This window comes from Juglans microcarpa x Juglans regia, chromosome 1S (genome assembly GCF_004785595.1).
Source record: "Juglans microcarpa x Juglans regia isolate MS1-56 chromosome 1S, Jm3101_v1.0, whole genome shotgun sequence".
Classification (NCBI taxonomy): Eukaryota; Viridiplantae; Streptophyta; class Magnoliopsida; order Fagales; family Juglandaceae; genus Juglans; species Juglans microcarpa x Juglans regia.
In genome coordinates this window covers 9,081,865-9,088,992 of record NC_054595.1, presented here as the reverse complement: position 1 = coordinate 9,088,992, position 7,128 = coordinate 9,081,865, and positions in this window count along the sequence as shown.

Genomic DNA, 7,128 nt, shown 5'->3' with positions numbered 1-7,128 from the left:
CCACAAAACACTCCACAACTATGCAACCATCTCACACTTCATAACCTATCACACAACACATCACAACACAACAAAGAACACAATTCACAACACCAATCAAACTTCACAACTAAATAACTATCGAGGGAAAGGAATATGAATTATACCATAGCGAGAGGCTAAAAGCTCGCATCGCTTGCTGCCTGGCATGGTCTCATGGTGTCAAAAGCTGCTGCTTTGGGCTGGGGTTTGTTGTGCATGGTGGTGAAACCACAGGAGGGCTGAGCTAAGGTTTGGTGTTCTGTTTTCGGTGTAGGGGCAGTGAAGGTCTACGATGGAGGCTGGCCATGGACAGTGGCACTGGGGTTGAGGGCTATGGTGGCACTTGGTAGTTCCATGGCTGTCGATTTGGTGGTTGGTCATGAGATGGGTGAATCAGAGGGAGAAATGGAGGCGGCTAGGCTCACGACTGGGGGCTCCACGGTGGTCTAAGGTGGTTGGAGGTGCCACAAGCGGCTATGGGTGGCGAACGAGCTGAAGCCGTGGGTTGAGAAACAGAGAAGGAGAGGGAGAGACATGGGGCTGGGGTGGAGCAGTGGTGGACGATGGTGGTGACTGGGGGTAGGACTAAGGGTCGTGGGTGGAGTTGGCGCATGGAGGCAGCGCACTAGATTGCGTGAGATTCGTGAGGGAGAGAGAGGCGTGGGGCTGTGGTCTGGTGGATGGAGGTGGCTTGACCTGGGAAGATGCCCATGGTGGCCTGTGTTGGTGCAGGGAAGGCACGACGGTAGCGCTAGGTGTGACAAAGGAGAACGAGAGAGAGATAGATCAGTGGTGGGGGGGAGGGATTGGAGGAAGAGGTGGCCGGAGAGAAAAGGGGGTCGAGGCAGGCGAGGGGTTGTGTAATGGACCCAATGGTAAAAACAATAATATCGACAATAAAAGAGAATCAATAATGAAGAAGATAAAGATAATGGCTACACCTTGGAGTATTTGAGGTCCCCAATTCCTCCCAAATGAAAATACAAGTTTCAACAATAATTTTCCAGATCCCTCCCCTGTGCCATTTCTAGCTTACATATGGATGTAGCCCATGACTAACATAACTAATGAAAATGCAACATGAGAAAAGTAAAAACAAAATGGTCATAACAGATTGCAACATAGGACACAATTATTGATCTAAACAGCCAGCTGTAGACGACAAGTCATTTAGCTCCCTTAACCATCTACCTCACTCATATGCACAAGAGTCCTCTAACACAACTTGCTTCCAGAGTTGTTTAATTGGGATCATAACAAATTCCCTCCCTTTAAACTACCTTGTCCTCAAGGTTGCAGTATTGATGCAATTCCATATTATTGGCGAACAAGTGCAGTTGGTGATGATCTTCTTGTCACAACCCTAGGCGTGTTGGACAAAAAAATAATTTAGGAGAAAGCCTGCAATGCCCTTTTGTTGAAGGTGAATCCCATTGCTTTGGTAACTTGACACAATAAGAATGCGGCAGTGGGCTCCACAAGAGCAACAAACTTTTGTCTCCATTGTTGAGTAGGATGAAGATGAACATGACATTCCATATTTTCAGTAGTGGGCTCCACAAGAGCAACAAACCTTTTGTCTCCATTATTGAGTAGGACGAAGGTGGACATGCCATTCCACATTTTCACAATTTCTTTTTCCTTTCCTCTATCAAAAGGCCACAAGATTAGCTCCCAAAGTTTTAGCAAATTTATCCCGTACCAACCAAAAATACCCCTAAGTGGCAATATATCAAGCAATTGAGGAGCACAGTTCTTATCTCCTACAACTTGCAAAATCATTAGATTTCTACATTGCCCTCTACCACATATCCCAAGAAAAATCTCATGGGCTTCAACTACCTCAAAAATTCCTTCTATTATATACTTCGCACTTGAATCTTGATGGAGAATTAAAATGTAGACAAGGGAATTGTGCTTACCGCATCTGTTCATTATGGAAATGACCACTGATAAAGATTCTTGTGAGCAAGTGGCTTGCACAATTGGGTCAATTATATGTTTCTGGACACCCTGGATATTCAAAGATGCCATCTCATTTAGCAAAAATGACTTTTCTAGCCCATACTGAAGATCGAACAACTGCCTCCAATAAGTTGAGTTCGAAAATATAAACATCAGCCTTTAATTTTTTTATTTGCCATGATTTATAACCTTTTCCTATTGCCTCAAATTTGTCAGTTTCTTCCAAGATAATGGACGTCCCATATTCACTCACCTTGCCACCCAACACTCAATAGAATATTATTTGTCTTCAATCTGTTGTCCAAGGAACCATGAATAACCCCAACTTGTAGGAAGTGCACAACCTTGGTTATGGACTCATATGCTAGTAAAGGGTAATCACAAAAGGGAAAACGGAATATTAGAGAGGAGAGGGCGCTTAACTTAGTGAGTTGTTCTTTCTGGAGGGTAAAAGAATCAGTGATCCTAGAAAATTGGAAAGTGCTCTCATCAATTGCGCTGTTGTCATGGACCTTCAAGGGCTTGTAGTCGGCAGATATAACCAAAACATGGGAAATGAGTTTGTTGGGTTGTTGTGGTTGTACTGTCATCTCACACGCAAACACCTTATGTGCCACATCCCTTATAGTTAACTTTTCTGCCATCAAAGCCGCTGCCCACTTTGGAACCCAAGATTCTTTGATGGTGATGAGGTGCACGTTCCCACCAACGATTATAAAAGAGAAGAGAGGGAACAAGGGTTCCACTGTGATATGGTGAAAGTCTCGAGTGTAAAAAAATGTATTGTCTTCTTCATCTATTTCTTCCTCTGCAGTCTCCAATGTTTCATTATCATCTTCAGACTCACTAGCCTCGCCTTCAAGCATGCCTCCACAATTACGGTGAATCTGGAAAGATAGGTCAATCTCTTTCTTCATTTTCACGAATTCAAAGAGGACTTTCCACTGATGATAAGTGCATATTTGGTTGATACAAAATTCCCATCCTACTCACATCAGCTCCAACAAGACTTTGGAAAAATCTTGCCAACCAACAATTTTAACATGAATTTTAACATGTATTCCACCATCCCGTTGAGCCAAAACTTCAACCCTGTTGAATCCAAGCAATCCATAAAATCGGAGAGCCCATGGCCCCACTCCCCTATGGTTTGTATCACCAGTACCACTACCCTTTGGTTTAATCAGACCATGAAGAGCACCCCAAGATTTCACATACCTATGGGCCATTTTCTCCAACACAGTTCTACACCCACTTCGAGTCTTTGAACAAGTAAAAGTAAGAGATACATCAAATGTGTCCCTTCCTCTATGAAAAGGATCTAACACACCCCTCAGCAGCAATACATCAAGCAAAAAATGAGCCAAAAAATTCTTACCCCTCAGATTTTCAGGCTGTTGCAGGTCAGCGGTGAGCTTGGCCCACATCTCGGACCCAGGGAAGGTGTCGCTGAAGAGGATTGGTCTTCGACTAAGCCGGATTTGAGGGCGTTGTTTTGGTGGATGGGTGGGTTTCCTTCTTTGGGTACAACTCCATAGAATCTCCCGAATCATTGATGGGCTCTTCATCCTTTGTGCCCTTTTCGTCATCCATCCATCTGAGATGGCTAGAATAAGATATTCCATTTTCTTCCAGCACTATCAATGGTTGTGAATCGTCGATTGAAGCCGTAACTGCTTCCTTCTCTTCCACTAATTTTTTTTGAGTCAAAGTCTTCACTATTTGCGACATTTCCTCCAAGACACTCAACAATAGACTTAGATTCTTCTTTGTCCACATGGTATTCAACAACTATTGACCTTCGTTTCCTAACCTTTAATCTCACTAATTTTTTCATAACATCGTACTGATTAGTAATATTGTTCTGCCTTACACCCAATGAAGCATCATATCTATCCAGTTGTTAAAGCTGTTATTAAACCCCTGAAGACATTTTCATTAGCGTCTACCCACCGTTGTAAGGCCTTTTGTTGCTGCTCGAAAAATAGTTCGTCCTCCATGGATCGTCGGCTCTAGATACCAATTGTGATGGACCCAATGGTAAAAACAGTAATATTGACAATAAAAGAGGATCAAGAACGAAAAAGATAAAGATAATGGCTACACTTTGGAGTATTCGAGGTCCCCAATTCCTCCCAAATGAGAATACAAGTTTCAGCAATAATTTTCCAAATCCCTCCCTTGTGCAATTTCTGGCTTACATATGGACGTAGCCCATGGCTCACATAACCAATGAAAATGCAACATAAGGAAAGTAAAAACAGAATGGTCATAACAGATTGCAACATAAGACGCAATTATTGATCTAAACGGCCAGCTGTAGATGACAAGTTGTTCAGCTCCCTTAACCATCTACCTCACTCATATGCACAAGAGTCCTCTAACATAACTTGCTTCCAGAATTGTTTAATTGGGATCATAATAGGCTGCGACGACGGCGGCGGCGGTGGCTGGGAAGCCGAGAGGAAGAGGAAATCGGGGGAGGGGGTGCTACGGCAGGAGGGGGAGGAGAGAGAGGGAGAAAAGGAAATGGGGGAAAAAGTTAGGGCTTTTTGGGATTTAATTCCAACCCTTCATCTAGGGTACCTAACCTAGATCCAACGGCGAGAAATAAAACACTGAAATAAACTGATAAAGATAAGAGGAATTAAAATAGAAATACAATAGGATAATTTAAAACCCAACTTAATTTCTAAAAATATAATCTTTCATCATAAAATAAAATGATGAAGTTTGCTAAATAGTTTTAAGAAAATAACACCATCTAAATAAGTATAATTTTTAACATAAACTAAAATAATGAATATTACATAATACTCCTAAAGAACTAAAATCAATTAAATAAAACGATTTTCTAAAACTATATCATTTTCAGAGCTTCTGTGGCGCCCTCGACCCCCACGTGTTATTTGTGTGGAGTTCGTGACACCGGGATGATGACTACATGGATCAGGCACCCCAACGACCAGTGCTCAAAGTGTGTACAACATACAATAAATGTACAACATAATATTCGCAGGGGAGAAAATAAAAGGCCTTTCTTTATTAAGTACTAGAATTGTACAAAAAGTAGTAAAATAACTTTACAAGAATTTTACAGTCTTCCAACAGATAATTTAAAGAAAACAAATAACATAAGGGAAACAAATCCCAAAATGCTGAACAACATATTAGCAACTTAAGCTTCTGGCGGAGTCGGTCCTTCAGGTTCATACTCGGGCACTACGTCAAACTCTACGGCACCATAAAACGGAACCGTATGGTAAAACACCACTATGAGATTATGACATCTCAGCAAGTAATTAACCAAAACAACATCCAAGAGATTTAAAACACATTTATATAAACATGCGTCTACATACGGACAGAATAACAACCCACATTCAATTTTCCAAAAATACAATTTTTATACTTACACCAAAAATCCCTTTTTTGGTCCCAATCATATTTATTATGAAATTACGCATGCACCACGGTCTCCCCTATGGACCGTCCGCACACCTTGGCTCTTTTCGTCACATCACGGGTAACGTCCGTGCATGAGACTTTGTAACGAGCGATGCCCAGTTCCGTGCCCAGCGCGTACATGGCCAAGCATCCCCTAACCTCGCCAGCCAAAAGGTCACGGAATCGGTACGAGAGCATTATCGTCTCGTCCGTTCCCGTCGTCACCCTGCCACAACTCAGGGGACGTCACATCAGTCTGTTACACTCCTGAGTGACCAGAAGAGCTCCACCGAGATAATGCCCCATCTCGGCTTGGGGTCGTGATACACACGCACCCACACCATTAATTACAACAGTCTCAATTCCAACAGATAACGTGACATCACAGCACAATTTATTATAAACGATAAATATGCATTACAACAGTTTATTGGAATAAATATTAAATATCTCATTTACAATAAAATAATCCTCCATTTACAATTATACAATTTCACAAATACACGCGTAATCCCAACCTCCAATCCGGCCCAAGGCCCAATTCCAACAAAACTAACAGATCAACAATTTACAAATGAACAACAGTGATAATGCCAATTTAAATAACTTGATTCACGATGGAAAATTACATACACACGAAGATGGGTATTTATGAAAGATCACTCGAAAGGGCGTTGCTCAAGGTGGCGGCTCAACGGCGGCACACGGCAATTACCAACAATTCACCAAAAACCGTTTGAAATTACACAATTTTAGAACAAAACAGAGCTCGGCAATGCTTCACAAGCTCACGGTTTCACCAAAAAATATAGAACAAGACACAAATCAACAAGAATAGAAGATGGCTAAGACAAGAGAGGAAGATGATGAACTCGGAAGGTTTTAATCGAAGAACCCGTGGCCTATTTATAGGCCAAGTATGGCGGTGGGAGGAGCAGCGTGTCGCACGGGTGGAAGAAGAACAAAAACGGCAGAAAGCCGTGCGTGGCAGTGCGGGTTGACAGCAGACGAAAGATGGACACGGAGAAACCATAGAAGCTCGAGGTGGAAGGTGGTGGTGGTCGTGTGAAGCCATGGCTTGACAGCAAGGCTTCGGAGCCTCCATCGAACGACACGGAGAGGAAGAGGCAAGATGGAGGTGGCGGCTTGCGGCTGAATTGCGTGATAAAGGCCCGAATGGCATCGACAGCAGTTGTGTGGAAGAAGGAAGAAGAAGAAGATTGCAGAAGAAACTAGAAGAAAGGAAGAAGAAGGAGCACGGCGCAAGGGGGAAAGAGATGGAGCCCTAGCTCATGACCAAAACGGCGCCGTATTGATAAGTGGGAGCTGGGTTCTCACGGGCCGCACGGGCTGGGCCCTACTGGGCTGGACTTCGGCTCAATCACACACACACACAAGGCTGAGTTGGGCTTCGGGCTTCACACAACACTAAGCCCAAAAACAAACACTCACACACAGCCCACAATAAATAATCACTACAATAAAATTACATAGAAAATACTAACACACATATATATATATAAAATAATAATAAGGAAATTAAAAATCCAACATACCAAAATAATTAACAATAAAATAATACACTTAAAAATAACATAAATAAAATAACACATTAACATATTTAAATAAATAATTAAAAACCCATAAAAAAATTGGGATCTCACAGCTTCACAATATAAAAAGGCTTACTGGAAA